Raw genomic sequence first — 16771 nt, 5'->3', positions numbered from 1 at the left:
GGGATGGGGAGGAGTAGCCTCCCCCAGCCTCTGGAAATGCTTTGATGGGCACAGATGCTGCCCATCTCTGCATAAGCCAGTCTACACCGGTTCAGGGATCCCCCAGCCCTGCTCTGGTGCGAAACTGGACAAAGGAAAGGGGAGCTGCCCAGAGCACCTCCAGTGTGCCCAAGACCTCTGCCATCTTGGATTTAGAGGTGCTGGGGGCACACTGGACTGCTCTGAGTGGCCAGTGCCAGCAGGTGACGTCAGAGACTCCTTCTGATAGGCTCTTACCTGTCTTGGTAGCCAATCCTCCTTCCTTGGTAGACAAACCTCCTTTTCTGGCTATTTAGGGTCTCTGCTTTGGGGAATTCTTCAGATAACGAATGCAAGACATTGTAGCGCCTAATCCTGCTGTCTTTCTCAACTGTTTCCTGGTGGTGCATGCTCTGTGGGTAGCCTGCCTTCACCCTGCACCAGAAGCTCTGAAGGAACTTTACCCCTGCTAACGCAGGCACCAGAAGACTGCATCACTGGTCCTCTGTGTTCCCTCTCATCCTGACGAGCGTGGTCCCTGGAACTCAGCAACTCTGTCCAAGTGACTCCCACAGTCCAGTGACTCTTCAGTCCAAGTTTGGTGGAGGTAAGTCCTTGCCTCCCCACGCTAGACTGCATTGCTGCGTACCGCGTGATTTGCAGCTGCTCCGGCTCCTGTGCACTTCCTTCATGCAGAGCCAAGCCTGGGTCCCCGGCACTCCTTCCTGCATTGCACAACCTTCTGAGTTGTCCTCCGGCGTCGTGGGACTCCCTTTTGTGACTTCGCGTGGACTCCGGTTCACTCTTCTTCCAAGTGCCTTTTCAGGTACTTTTGCGGGTGCTGCCTGCTTCTGTGAGGGCTCCCTGAGTTGCTGGGTGCCCCCTCTGTTTCCTCTTCCAAGTGGCGACATTCTGGTCCCTCCTGGGCCACAGCAGCACCCAAAAACCTCTACCGCAACCCTTGCAGCTAGCAAGGCTTCTTTGCTGTCTTTCTGTGTGGGAACACCTCTGCAAGCTTCATCGCGACGTGGGACATCCATCCTCCAAAGGGGAAGTTCCTAGTCCTCTTCTTTCTTGCAGAACTCCAAGCTTCTTCCAATAGGGGGCAGCTTCCTTGCATCCTCAGCTGGCATTTCCTGGGCTCCTTCCCACTCTCGACACCTTCGCGACTATTGGACTTGGTCCCCTTGTCTTACAGGTACTCAGGTCCGGAAATCCACTGTTGTTGCATTGCGGGTGTTTGTTCTTCCTGCAGAATCACCCTATCACAACTTCTGTGCTCTCTAGGGGTAGTAGGTGTACTTTACTCCTACTTTTCAGGGTCTTGGGGTGGGGTATTTTTCTAACCCTCACTGTTTTATTACAGTCCCAGCGACCCTCTACAAGCTCACATAGGTCTGGGGTCCATTTGCGGTTCGCATTCCACTTTTGGAGTATATGGTTTGTGTTGCCCCTATACCTATGTGTTCCTATTGCAACCTATTGTAATCCTACACTGTTTGCATTACTTTTCTGACTATTACTTACCTGTTTTGGGTCTGTGTACATATAACTTGTGTATATTACTTACCTTCTTACTGAGGGTACTCACTGAGATACCTGTGGCATAGTGTCATAAAAATAAAGTACCTTTATTTTTAGTAAGTCTGTATATTGTGTTTTCTTATGATATTGTGCATATGATACAAGTGGTATAGTAGGAGCTTTTCATGTCTCCTAGTTCAGCCTAAGCTGCTTTGCCATAGCTACCTTCTATCAGTCTAAGCTACTAGAAATACCTCTTCTACACTAATAAAGGATAACTGGACCTGGCACAAGGTGTAAGTACCTCTGGTACCCACTACAAGCCAGGCCAGCCTCCTACATTGGTTGTGCAGCGGTGGGATAAGTAATTGTAACTACTTACCACTTTGTCATTGTTTACTTTTCATAAGAGAATCATATGCAAAACAGTTCAGTGTATGTACACCTAACCAGAAAGTTTTGCTTTTTCTCCTCTTAAACGTTTTACAAAGTTCTGAAAAGTTTTCTAAAACTTCTAAAAGTTTTCTAAAAGTTAGAAAAAGTTTTTTCTCTGTGCTTTAAAAAGTTCTGAAACTTTTTCTCTTTTCTCCCTATCTCTAAACCTTTTGCTATCATTTCTGTGGTAGATTCCACTCTCAAAACTGTCAATGCTACTTATGACATTTTGAATTACAAGAGCTTAAGGAGTCTCTGCTTAGAGAGAGGTTTAGTTATAGGAAAGAACCCTACAAAAGAGTTTCTGTTTAACATGCTTATTGTAGATGATGAGAACCAAGCTGGTCCATCAAATGAGAGGTTAGAACATGTAGAAACATCCCAGTCTGATTCAGAAGAGTTCCCTGAGAAGGGTGTGGAGGGTTCTGAAAAGGATCTGCCCCCTAACAGGATACCCAGTAATGTTGGTAGTAATAGAGGTTCCCATCACAGTAGGGAAGTCTTTATTCCTAGAGGCCAAGTTGCTAGGGTCCAGTCAGTTAGGGACAGATCCCCCTCTGTTGTTTCTGATTTGTCTTCTGTGTTCAAGCATTCCCAACCCACCCACCCTGAGGATAACTTGTTAGAAAGGGAACTCAAAAAGTTGAGGGTTGAAGAGACCAGACTGAAGCTTAAACAGCAGCAGCTGGCCTTAGATAGGGAATCTGTAGACATTGAGAAGGAAAGACAGAGGTTGGGGTTAGGACACCATGGTGGCAGCAGCAGTATTCCTGATAGTAATCCTGTTAGAGAGCATGATTCCAGGAATCTGCACAAGATAGTCCCCCCTTACAAGGAGGGGGATGACATCAACAAGTGGTTTGCTGCACTTGAGAGGGCCTGTATGGTACAGGGGGTCCCTCAAAGGCAGTGGGCTGCTATTTTGTGGCTATCTTTCAATGGAAAGGGTAGGGATAGGCTCCTTACTGTTAGAGAAAGTGAAGCTAACAATTACACAGTATTGAAGGATGCACTCTTGGATGGATTTGGCTTAACCACTGAACAATACAGGATTAATTTCAGAGACACCAGAAAAGAGTCCTCTCAAGACTGGACAGATTTTGTGGACTGTTCAGGGAAGGCCTTGGAAGGGAAGTTACATGGCAGTAGAGTATCTAACTATGAAAGCCTGTATAATCTTATTCTGAGAGAGCATATTCTGAACAACTGTGTGTCTGACTTGTTGCACCAATACCTAGTGGACTCGGATCTGACCTCTTCCCCAAGAATTGGGAAAGAAGGCAGACAAGTTGGTCAGAACAAGGGTGAACAGAAAAGTTCATACAGGGGGTGACAAGGATGGCAAGAAGAAGGATGGTAAGTCTTCTGACAAGGGTGGGGACAAAAGTAAGCATACTGAGTCTTCTTCAGGCACACAAATATCCTCTGGTGGGTCCAAATCCTCTTCAAACAATCAGCCCAAAAAGCCTTGGTGTTATTTGTGTAAAGTCAAAGGCCATTGGGCAACTGAGTCCAGTTGTCCAAAGAAAAACACCAAACCTCCCACTACCACAACCCCTGCTGCAAATTCTAGTGCCCCTAGTAATAGCAGTGGTGGTGGGAGCAAACCTACAAATAGCGAATCCAAGGGTGTAGCTGGGCTCACTATTGGCAATGTAGTTGGGGTTGGTCTTGTTAGGGAGACCACAGAGGCTGTTTTAGTCTCAGAAGGTGCCATTGATTTGGCCACCTTAGTTGCTTGTCCCCTTAATATGGATAAGTACAAGCAACTTCCCCTAATAAATGGTGTTGAGATTCAGGCCTACAGGGACACAGGTGCCAGCGTTACTATGGTCATAGAGAAACTGGTCCACCCTGAACAACACCTACTTGGTCAGCAGTCCCAAGTGACAGAAACTCATAACAACACTCTTAGCCAACCCATGGCTGTTGTGAATCTCAACTGTGGGTGGGTTACTGGTCCAAAGAAAGTTGTGGTTGCCTCAGATTTACCTGTAGACTGTCTACTAGGGAATGATTTAGAGACATCAGCTTGGGCAGAAGTGGTGTTGGAGGCTCATGCAGCAATGCTGGGCATTCCTGGGCATATTTTGGCTCAGGCCAAAAAGCAAAAAGGACAGGGTAACTTGGATCCTGGAAGAGTGGACCGAGTGCTCCCTAAAGCTAGGGGTAGCAAGGGTAAATCCCTACCCACTATCCCTCCCTCTACAGATGATTCTCCTTCTGAGGAAGAAGAATTTCCTCCCTGTGCAGAACCTTCACCAGATAAACTGGCAGCAGACACTGCTGAGCTTTTGGGTGGAGGGGGGCCTGCCAGGGAAGAGCTTAGTGTGGCACAGCAAACCTGTCCCACATTGGAGGGTCTCAGACAGCAAGCTGTCAAACAGCAAAATGGGGATGTCAGTGACTCACATAGAGTTTACTGGGAGGACAACCTCTTGTACACAGAGGCAAGGGACCCAAACGCTGGAGCAGCCAGGAGATTGGTCATTCCCCTGCAGTACAGAGAGTTCCTCCTAACTCTGGCACATGACATTCCTTTGGCTGGACATTTGGGTCAGATCAAAACATGGGAGTGACTTGTCCCCCTGTTTCACTGGCCTAGGATGTCAGAGGACACTAAAGACTTTTGCAAGTCATGTGTGACCTGCCAAGCCAGTGGCAAGACTTGTGGCACTCCAAAGGCCCCCCTTATTCCACTACCTGTGGTTGGGGTGCCCTTTGAAAGGGTAGGGGTTGACATAGTTAGCCCCCTTGACCCTCCTACTGCTTCAGGCAATAGGTTTATCTTGGTGGTTGTGGACCATGCCACAAGATATCCTGAAGCAATTCCTCTAAGGACCACTACAGCTCCTGCAGTGGCAAAGGCCCTCCTGGGAATCTTTTCCAGGGTGGGTTTCCCTAAAGAGGTAGTATCAGACAGAGGTAGCAACTTCATGTCTGCATACTTGAAAGCAATGTGGAAGGAGTGTGGTGTTACCTACAAGTTCACCACTCCTTATCACACACAAACTAACGGACTGGTAGACAGGTTTAACAAAACTCTCAAAGGTATGATAATGGGACTCCCTGAAAAACTCAGGAGGAGATGGGATGTCCTGTTACCTTGCCTCCTTTTTGCTTAGAGGGAGGTACCCCAAAAAGGAGTGGGCTTCAGCCTCTTTGAACTCCTCTTTGGACACCCTGTAAGAGGTCCACTAACACTTGTGAAGGAGGGTTGGGAACAACCTTTAAAAGCTCCTAAACAGGACATAGTGGATTATGTACTTGGCCTAAGATCCAGAATGGCTGAGTACATGAAAAAGGCCAGTAAAAACCTTCAGGCCAGCCAGGAGCTGCAAATGCAATGGCATGACCAGAAGGCTGTTCTGATCCAGTACCAACCAGGACAGAAGGTGTGGGTATTGGAGCCTGTGGCACCAAGAGCACTCCAAGACAAATGGAGTGGACCCCATCAGATTGTTGAAAAGAAGGGTGAGGTTACCTATTTGGTAGACCTGGGCACTGACAGGAGTCCCCTTAGGGTGATTCATGTCAACCGCCTGAAACCCTACTATGACAGGGCTGATCTCACCCTGCTCATGGCAACAGATGAGGGACAGGAAGAAGAGAGTGACCCTCTCCCTGATCTCTTTTTCACCACTGAAACAGATGCTTTGGTGGAGGGAGTAGTTTTGGCAGATTGTCTGACTGCAGAACAGAAAGACAACTGCATAAATCTCCTTGGACAATTTTCTGACCTCTTTTCAACTGTGCCAGGAACAACTTCCTGGTGTGAACACACAATTGATACTGGAGACAGCTTGCCTGTCAAAAGTAAAATCTATAGGCAGCCTGACCATGTCAGGGACTGCATAAAACAAGAGGTGCAGAAAATGCTTGATCTGGGAGTGATTGAACCTTCTGAAAGCCCATGGGCGAGTCCTGTAGTGCTTGTAACAAAGCCTCACTCAAAAGATGGAAAAAGGGAGATGAGGTTTTGTGTAGACTCAGAGGTCTCAATCAGGTAACAAAAACTGATGCTCACCCTATACCCAGGGCAGATGAGCTCATTGATACACTGGCATCTGCCAAGTATCTTAGCACCTTTCATTTGACTGCATGGTATTGGCAGAGGATGCTAAACCAAAGACTGCATTTTCAACTATAGGAGGGCACTACCAATTTACAGTGATGCCCTTTTGCTTGAAAAATGCACCTGCCACTTTTCAGAGGTTGGTGAACACAGTCCTGCAAGGGTTTGAAGCTTTTAGTGCAGCATATCTTGATGATATTGCTGTCTTTAGCTCCACCTGGGATGAGCACCTGGTCCACCTTTGGAAAGTTTTGGAGGCCCTGCAAAAGGCAGGCCTCACTATCAAGGCCTCAAAGTGCCAGATAGGGCAGGGAAAGGTGGTTTATCTGGGACACCTGGTTGGTGGAGAACAGATTGGACCACTACAGGGGAAAATCCAGACAATCATGGATTGGGTTCCCCCTACAACTCAGACCCAGGTGAGAGCCTTCTTAGGCCTCACAGGTTATTACAGGAGATTCATTAAAAACTATGGGTCCATAGCAGCCCCTCTTAATGATCTCACAAGTAATAAAATGCCTAAAAAGGTATTATGGACAGCTAGCTGTCAGAAAGCTTTTGAGGAGCTCAAACAGGCCATATGCTCTGCACCTGTCCTAAAAAGCCCATGTTACTCCAAGAAATTCATTGTTCAAACTGATGCATCTGAATTAGGGGTAGGTGCAGTCTTATCACAACTGAATTCTGAGGGCCAGGATCAACCTTTTATCAGCAGATGGTTGACCCCTAGAGAAAAGCGTTGGTCTGCCATAGAGAGGGAGGCCTTTGCTGTGGTCTGGGTACTGAAAAAGTTGAGGCCAAACCTGTTTGGCACTCCCTTTATTGTTCAGACAGACCACAAACCTCTACTTTGGCTAAAACAAATGAAAGGTGAAAACCCTAAATTGTTGAGGTGGTCCATATCTCTACAGGGAATGGACTATACAGTGGAACATAGAACTGGGAGTACCCACTCCAATGCAGATGGACTCTCCAGATATTTCCACTTAGACAATGAATACTCATCAGGTCATGGCTAGTCTTATTGTCCTTCGTTTGGGGGGGGGGGTTGTGTAGGAAAGTACCATCTTGTCTGGCATGTTACCCCCATAATTCACTGTATATATGTTATTTTAGTCTATGTGTCACTGGGACCCTGCCAGGCAGTGCCTCAGTGCTCATAAGTATGTGCCCTGTTTGTTCCCTGTGTGATGCCTAACTGTCTCACTGAGGCTCTGCAAACCAGAACCTCAGTGGTTCTGCTCTCTCTGCTTTCCAAATTTGTCACTAACAGGCTAGTGACTAAATTTACCAATTCACATTGGCATACTGGTACACCCATATAATCCCCTTGTATATGCTACTGAGGTACCCAGGGTACTGGGGTTCCAGGAGATCCCTATGGGCTGCAGCATTTCTTTTGCCACCCATAGGGAGCTCTGACAATTCTTACACAGACGTGCCACTGCAGCCTGAGTGAAATAATGTCCACGGTATTTCACAGCCATTTACCACTGCCCATAAGTAACTTATAAGTCACCTATATGTCTAACCTTCACTTAGTGAAGGTTGGGTGCAAAGTTACTTAGTGTGTGGGCACCCTGGCACTAGCCAAGGTGCCCCCACATTGTTCAGGGCAAATTCCCCGGACTTTGTGAGTGCGGGGACACCATTACACGCGTGCACTATACATAGGTCACTACCTATGTATGGCTTCACAATGGTAACTCCGAACATGGCCATGTAACATGTCTAAGATCATGGAATTGTCACCCCAATACCATTGTGGTGTTGGGGGGACAATCCCATGATCCCCCGGGGCTCTAGCACAGAACCCGGGTACTGCCAACACTGCCTTTCCGGGGTTTCACTGCAGCTGCTGCCAACCCCTCAGACAAGTTTCTGCCCCCCTGGGGTCCAGGCAGCCCTGGCCCAGGAAGCCAGAACAAAGAACTTCCTCTGAGAGAGGGTGTTACACCCTCTCCCTTTGGAAAAGGTGAGAAAGGATGGGGAGGAGTAGCCTCCCCAGGCCTCTGGAAATGCTTTGATGGGCACAGATGCTGCCCATCTCTGCATAAGCCAGTCTACACCGGTTCAGGGATCCCCCAGCCCTGCTCTGGCGCGAAACTGGACAAAGGAAAGGAGAGTGACCACTCCCCTGACCTGCACCTCCCAGGGGAGGTTCCCAGAGCACCTCCAGTGTGCCCCAGACCTCTGCCATCTTGGATTTAGAGGTGCTGGGGGCACACTGGACTGCTCTGAGTGGCCAGTGCCAGCAGGTGACGTCAGAGACTCTTTCTGATAGGCTCTTACCTGTCTTGGTAACCAATCCTCCTTCTTTGGTAGCCAAACCTCCTTTTCTGGCTATTTAGGGTCTCTGCTTTGGGGAATTCTTCAGATAACGAATGCAAGAGCTCACCAGAGTTCCTCTGCATCTCCCTCTTCACCTTCTACCAAGGATCGACCGCTGACTGCTCCAGGACGCCTGCAAAACCGCAACAAAGTAGCAAGACGACTACCAGCAAAATTGTAGCGCCTAATCCTGCCGGCTTTCTCGACTGTTTCCTGGTGGTGCATGCTCTGGGGGTAGCCTGCCTTTACCCTGCACCAGAAGCTCCGAAGAAATCTCCCGTGGGTCGACGGAATCTTCCCCCTGCTAACGCAGGCAACAAAAGACTACATCACTGGTCCTCTGGGTCCCCTCTCATCCTGATGAGCGTGGTCCCTGGAACTCAGCAACTCTGTCCAAGTGACTCCCACAGTCCAGTGACTCTTCAGTCCAAGTTTGGTGGAGGTAAGTCCTTGCCTCCCCATGCTAGACTGCATTGCTGGGTACTGCATGATTTGCAGCTGCTCCTGTGCACTCTTCCAGGATTTCCTTCATGCACAGCCAAGCCTGGGTCCCCGGCACTCCTTCCTGTAGTGCACAACCTTCTGAGTTATCCTCCGGCGTCGTGGGACTCCCTTTTGTGACTTCGCATGGACTCCGGTTCACTCTTCTTCCAAGTGCCTTTTCAGGTACTTTTGTGGGTGGTGCCTGCTTCTGTGAGGGCTCCCTGAGTTGCTGGTTGCCCCCTCTGTTTACTCCTCCAAGTGGCGACATCCTGGTCCCTCCTGGGCCACAGCAGCACCCAAAAACCTCTACTGCGACCCTTGCAGCTAGCAAGGCTTGTTTGCAGTCTTTCTGAATGGGAATACCTCTGCAATCTTCATTGTGACGTGGGACTTCCATCCTCCAAAGGGGAAGTTCCTAGTCCTCTTCTTTCTTGCAGAACTCCAAGCTTCTTCCAACAGGGGGTAGCTTCCTTGCATCCTCAGCTGGCATTTCCTGGGCTCCTGCCCACTCTCGACACTGTCGCGACTATTGGACTTGGTCCCCTTGTCTTACAGGTACTCAGGTCCGGAAATCCACTGTTGTTGCATTGCTGGTGTTTGTTCTTCCAGCAGAATCCCCCTATCACGCCTTCTGTGCTCTCTGGGGGTAGTAGGTGTACTTTACTCCTACTTTTCAGGGTCTTGGGGTGGGGTATTTTTCTAACCCTCACTGTTTTCTTACAGTCCCAGCGACCCTCTACAAGCTCACATAGGTCTGGGGTCCATTCGTGGTTCACATTCCACTTTTGGAGTATATGGTTTGTGTTGCCCCTATACCTATGTGTTCCTATTGCAACCTATTGTAATCCTACACTGTTTGCATTACTTTTCTGACTATTACTTACCTGTTTTGGGTCTGTGTACATATAACTTGTGTATATTACTTACCTTCTTACTGAGGGTAGTCACTGAGATACTTGTGGCATATTGTCATAAAAATAAAGTACCTTTATTTTTTGTAACTCTGTGTATTGTGTTTTCTTATGATATTGTGCATATGGTACAAGTGGTATAGTAGGAGCTTTGCATGTCTCCTAGTTCAGCCTAAGCTGCTTTGCCATAGCTACCTTCTATCAGTCTAAGCTGCTAGAAACACCTCTTCTACACTAATAAGGGATAACTGGACCTGGCACAAGGTGTAAGTACCTCTGGTACCCACTACAAGCCAGGCCAGCCTCCTACAGCGGGAGTTTTGCATGTGCCAAGGCTTGTTGGCGGAATCCAGCGACACAAACCAGACTACAATCATCCATCCAGCACGGGACATCTTCTTCACCAACCAGGAACCCGCATCTGTCTTCTTGGGTGCATAACTGACTTTGTCTTCTCACCAGTGGTTCTTCTTTTTCACCTTCATCCGGGTTAGCAGTGGCTCCTGTTCTCCCTGGAATCTTCAGTGCTTCTTGGACTTAGTCCCCTTTTCCCACAGGTCTTCAGGTCCAGGAATCCATTGTTGGTGTTTTGCAGTCTCTTCTGGTTCTTGCATAATCTTCTATCACAACTTCTTGTGTGTTTCAGGAAACTTACTGTGATTTACTACAGGTTTCCTGTGCTCTGGGTGGGTTCTATTACTTACCTTTGGTATTTTTTTACACTCCTAGCACCCCTCTACACACTATACTTGCCTAGGTGGGAGACCGACTTTTGTATTCCACTATTTTAGTATATGGTTTGTGTTCCCCCTAAGCCCATGGCAACCTATTGTGATTTTCACTATTTGCACTGTTTTCTAACTGTTTTTACAGCTATTTCTGCATTCTAGTGTATACACTGTATATATTACTTACCTCCTAAGGGAGTATAGTCTCTAAGGTATTTTTGGCATGTGTCAGTGTAGGAAAGTCCTCCTTTTTGCCCTGGTCACCCCCACACTTTTTGGACAGGTACTGGTGGTTACTGACTCTTGGCTGTGCCCTGGGTACTACTTACCAGTCCAAGGGCCAGTGCTCTGTGTAAACTGGTTATGCAAATTAGGCTAATTATAATTGGCTAAGTTAACCTACCTATAAGTCCCTAGTATAGGGTAGGGCATGTAGGTTTAGGGACCACAGCATAGGTGGTGCACCCATATGTGCACTGCTGAGGTGCCCAGTGTCATTTTAAAGGCAGGCCTGCCTTGCTGGCTGCTTTTAAATTAAAGTTATATGCAAATTCGACTTTGGAATTAAAAGTAGTTCCAAAGTCTTAAACTACCTTATTTTTACATATAAGTCACCCCTAAGGTGTGCCCTATGTGCCCCTAGGGCTGGGTGCCATGTAACTATAAGCAGGAACTTTATAAAAATAGTTTTATAAGCCCTGGTGAGGTAAAAACAGCCAAATTCGTTTTTTCCTCATTGTAGTAAATGGCCTTCATAGGCTAGAATGAGGAGACTTTATTTTAATTTTTAAAGTCTCCTTAAATGATGCATACCAAGAATTTGGTATCAAATTAATTGTTGTAATAAATCCCACAACTTCTAGTTGTAGGATTTAATATAACTTGTTCAGGGAAAGAGTTTTAAACTTTACCTGAAAAAGTTGCCAATTTCAGCCCTGCATTGTTTTTGCTGCTGTGCTCTGATTGGCCAGCCTCTAGCAGCTTGGCCAAGCCACCTTGATGAGGTGTGAAGTGGCCTGGCTTTACACAAAGGAATGTGCCTTTGGGAGGGAATCTCCCCTCAGCAGATGGTGAAGCAGGAAGGGGGAGGGCTGCCAAACTGGTCTTCAGAGGCAGAGAAGGACATTTGGAGCAACCAGCAACACCCCCACGTCTTGCAACCCCAGACAACTAGGTGACCCCTTGATTAGATTAGGAGAGGGCAGGAGAGGGGTGTGTTTATGATTTTTAGCCACACCAGTGGGTGGGCTCAGCCAGATGTAACCTCCAAAAATCAGATTCAGCCATGATGGATTTTTGGAGAATGTTGCCTCCTGGGATTGATTTTTGCCACACTTCCTAGGAAGTGGTCATCACAGGGGCCTGCACCTGATTGGAGAACCAGGACCCCCCTGCTTTTCACCCAGGAGCAAGGATAAAACTGGCAGACCTGCACCCACACCTCAGATCCCCATCAGATTCCAACAAGGAAGAACCAAAGGAGAAGAAGGACTGCCCTGCTGGACCCCTGGCCTGCACCTGGAACCTGCACTCAGAAGGACTGCACCAGCTGAACACTTGGGCTTCACCACAAGAAGGACTTTGCCTGGCTTCAACTGGTTCAAGGAGGGACTCCCTGTTTGCTACAGGTGAAAAATTGCTATCCAGAGTCCCCTGCACCAACTCCTGAAGAAAGCGACCAGCTGACCGCTGTCCAGTGGCCAAAAAGGAGTTTGCGCCAGGTGCATTCTGGGAGTTGTAGTCTGCACCCCCCAAGAACCATCTCAGAACTTCTAGACCCTTGGGGTGAGCTGTGGACCCCAAAAGAACCTTAAAAGGACATCTGGGAGAAGCCCCAGAAGTTTGGAGAAGTTTGGACAACTTTTGTAAAAAAGCTCCATAGAGGGACCGACCCGCCGCAGCAACTCTAGCCGGCTTGCCTCAACCGCGACCCGGCCTGATTTGCTGGTTCATCCCGGTAAAGAAAATCTCAGAAAAAGAGACTACGTCTGAAGGTAAAAAGTTGACCGGGACCTCCCAGCCAGCGTATCCGAGGAGGGCTCCATGGATGTCGGATCAAGATCCAGGTTTACCCCGGCCGAAGGATTTTCACCTCGAAAAAACGACTAAGTCTGAAGGTAAAAATCTCCACCGAGGATTCCAGCATCGCGTATCCGGAGAAGGGCTCCAGGAGGTCGGATTGGACTGGCAGGTTCGTCCCGCTGATAAAATCTTCGAAAAAGAGACTAAGAGGGTCATTCTGACCCTGGCGGGCGGCGGGAGCCGCCAAATGGCCGCTCTGCGGTCAGAAGACCGGGGATGCCATTCTGGCTTTCCCGCTGGGCCGGCGGGCGACCGCTAAAAGAGCGGGAAAGGCCCTGGAACAAGGAAGCCGGCTCCGAATGGAGCCGGTGGAGTTGCAGGGGTGCGACGGGTGCAGTTGCACCCGTCGCGATTTTCACTGTCTGCTAAGCAGACAGTGAAAATCTTTATGGGGCCCTGTTAGGGGGCCCCTGCACTGCCCATGCCAGTGGCATGGGCCGTGCAGGGGCCCCCAGGGGCCCCACGACACCCGTTCCCGCCATCCTGTTCCTGGCGGGAAGGGGGTCGGAATCTCCAGCGCCGCCATGGAGATTCAGCCCATGCAGGGGAAATCCGTCGGGAAACCGCCGGACCCCTTTTCTTTACCACCGCGGTCAGAATGGGCTGGGAAGCACCGCCAGCCTGTTGGCTGTGCTTCAGTGGTCCTCCAGGGTCGGAATGACCCCCTAAGTGTGAAGGTAAACTTTTAAACGAGGCCTCCCGCGACCTGTAGCCGAGCAGGGCTCCATCGCGGTCGGCCTGAAACTTTGACTTTGCCCCGGTCGAGGTGCAACCAGATAACCCGATTGGCGCTTTTTGTTTCTAGGCGCTAAAAAAAAAAAAATTCTTTACAGTGACAATTGTTTTGGAGGGGTTACCGGTTGGCATCTTTTCTGTCTGGGGCCACTCTGTCAACCATGGCAGTCAAAGACCAATTTTGTTTTTTAATATTTCCCATGCATTATGGAGGCTTTAGTTATGTCGTCATGAAACTTCTTTGAGTCTGACATAAAAAAGAATACAATTGATTGCAGCCCGCCTATGCTGCTTTGGCATGGTGGACCTGTGTTACTTTTTATTCTCAAAATTGTTGACCTTTTTTGCTTTCTGCAATATGTCCACCTCTACCTACCTTTCACCAGGTTAATCCTCCTGCCAGATAGCCTTGGAAACTACTCCAATCTCACTTAGGGGTCATTTATGGTTTGCCTTGAGGCCCACCAGCTCACCAGTCCGTGGAGACCCTCTGCTCCACTGGTTAGAAAATTTGCAAAGGGTAGAGGTCCCCAACAGCATTCCATGGATCTTGGTATCTTCAGTCTGTTTGCTGGTGCAGCGGATGCATTGAAGGCAGAGGAGAATGCTAAATGGACACAATGGGGGTCATTATGAGTTCGACAGATGGAAAAGGACGTCCGCCAAACTCCTGTAGTCAGGTTGCCACCAGTACGCCTGCCTACCTGCGGGCCCCATTACGGGTTCCCCAGCGGGAAACAGCCTACATCATTGACGCCGGCTCATAATTGAGCCGGTGGCAATATTGCAGTGCATAGGGTACACCAGCACCCGCTGCACTGTTCACTGTCTGCAATAGTGAACAGAGCGATGGGGCTGCCCATGGGAGCCCTGCACTATCCATGCTAAGTGTATGGGCAGTGCGGGGCCCCCTGGGGCCCCTGCACCCCATCTCCACCAGCCTTTACATGGCGGTGCTACCGCCATGTAAAAGCCGCAGGAGAGGGTGGTCATAATCCCTAGGGCGGTGCTGCTTGCAGCGCCGCCCTAGAGGATTAGGACCGCCAGCACCACTAGTCTCTCCTGTGGAGGTAAACTGGCTGTGCTGGCGGTCCAACCATGGTGCAACTGCCACGGTCCTAATGTGGCGGTCAGACCGCCGCCAAATCGGTTGGACTACCTGTAGGAAAGTACCATTTTGCCTGGCATGTTACCCCCATTTTTACTTGTGTGTCAGTTTATTTTGCCTGTCTCACTGGGATCCTGCTAGCCAGGACCCCAGTGCTCATAGTTGTGGCCTGAATGTGTGTACCTGTGTAGTGCCTAACTGTGTCACTGAGGCTCTGCTAACCAGAACCTCAGTGCTAGTGCTCTCTCTGTCTTTAAAAATGTCACTGCAGGCTAGTGACCATTTTTACCAATTCTAATTGGCACAGTGGAACACACTGGAACACAGCCATTTTTCACTGCACTTAAGTAACTTATAAGTCACCTATATGTCCACTCTTCACTTAGTGAAGGTTAGGTGCAAAGTTACTAAGTGTGAGGGCACCCTGGCACTAGCCAAGGCGCCCCCACATAGTTCAGGGCAATTTCCCCGGACTTTGTGAGTGCAGGGACACCATTACACGCGTGCACTACATATAGGTCAATACCTATATGTAGCTTCATAATGGTAACTCAGAACATGGCCATGTAACATGTCTAAGATCATGGAATTGTCCCCCCATGCCAAATCTGGTATTGAGTTGCCAATTCCATGTATCCCGGGGCTCCAGCATGGACCCCGGTTACTGCCAAACCAGCTCTCTGGGGTTTTCACTGCAGCTACCACGGCAGCCCAGTCCCAGGAAGGTAGAACAAAGGATTTCCTCTGAGAGAGGGAGTTACACCCTCTCCCTTTGGAAATAGGTGTTAAGGGCCTGAGAGGAGTAGCCTCTCCTGGCCTCTTGGAATGCTTTGAAGGGCACAGATGGTGCCCTCCTTGCATAAACCAGTCTGCACCGGTTCAGGGGTTCCTCCAGCCCCTGCTCTGGTGCGAAACTGGACAAAGGAACGGGGAGTGATCACTCCTCTGTCCATCACCACCCCAGGGGAGGTGCCCAGAGCTCCTCCAGTGTTTCCCACACCTCTGCCATCTTGAATGCAGAGGTGTGAGGGTACAATGGAGGCCTCTGAGTGGCCAGTGCCAGCAGGTGACGTCAGAGACTCCTCCTGATAGGTGCTTAACTGACTAGGTGGCCAATCCTCCTCTGAGGGCTATTTAGGGTCTCTCCTGTGGGTTTCTCTTCAGATAACGAATGCAAGAGCTCACCAGAGTTCCTCTGCATCTCCCTCTTCGACTTCAGCCAAGGATTGACCGCTGACTGCTCCAGGACGCCTTCAAAACTGCAACAAAGTAACAAGAAGACTTCCAGCAACATTGAAGCGCCTAATCCTGCTGGCTTTCTTGACTGTTTCCTGGTGGTGTATGCTCTGAGGGCTGTCTGCCTTCACCCTGCACTGGAAGCCAAGAAGAAATCTCCCGTGGGTCCACGGAATCTTCCCCCTCCTACCGCGGGCACAAAGTTATGTCATCTCGACGAGTGTGGTCCCTGGTACACAGGAGCTGGATACAAGTGACCCCGACAGTCCAGTGGTCCTTCTGTCTAAATTGGATGGAGGTAAGTCCTTGCCTCCCCCGCCAGACAGTAATCCTGTGTACTGCGTGAACTGCAGCTGCTAGGTCTTCTGTGCACTTTTGCAAGGAATCATTCATGCACAACCTAGCCCAGGTCCCCAGCACTCTGTCCTGCATTGCTCAACTCGCTGAGTTGACCACCGGCTTCGTGGGACCCTCCTTTGTAGTGTTGAGATGACTGCCATGCTCAGATTTCTTGAATGCCTGTTCAAGTGCTTCTGTGGGTGCTGCCTGCTTCTGCATGGGCTCTCTTTGTTGCTGAGCACCCCCTCTATCTCCTCTTCCAAGTGGCAACCTCCTGGTCTTTCCTGGACCCGGGCAGCACCCTTTTTCTTCAACCACAACCTTTAAAGGTTGCATTGCTTGTTTACGGTCTTTCTGCGTGGAAACAACTCTGCATCCTCCAGCACGCCGTGGGACATCTTCTGTGCAAAGGAGAAGTTCCTGGCATCTTCTGTTGTTGCAGAATCTTCAGCTTCTTCCACCCAGAGGCAGCCATTTTGCACCTTCATCCGGGGTTTAGTGGGCTCCTGCCCCCCCTGGACACTTTCGTGACTCTTGGACTTGGTCCCCTTCCTTTACATGTCCTCAGGTCCAGGAATCCGTCTTCAGTGCTTTGCAGTCAGTTGTTGTCTTTGCAGAATCTCCTATCACAACTTTAGTGTGTTTCTTGGGAAGTAGGGTCACTTTACTCCTACTTTTCAGGGTCTTGGGGTGGGATATCTTGGACACCCTTAGTGTTTTCTTACACTCCCAGCGATCCTCTACACACTACACTAGGCCTGGGGTC

This window comes from Pleurodeles waltl, chromosome 4_2 (assembly GCF_031143425.1).
Source record: "Pleurodeles waltl isolate 20211129_DDA chromosome 4_2, aPleWal1.hap1.20221129, whole genome shotgun sequence".
In the NCBI taxonomy this organism is placed as follows: domain Eukaryota; kingdom Metazoa; phylum Chordata; class Amphibia; order Caudata; family Salamandridae; genus Pleurodeles; species Pleurodeles waltl.
This window is presented reverse-complemented; position numbering follows the sequence as displayed.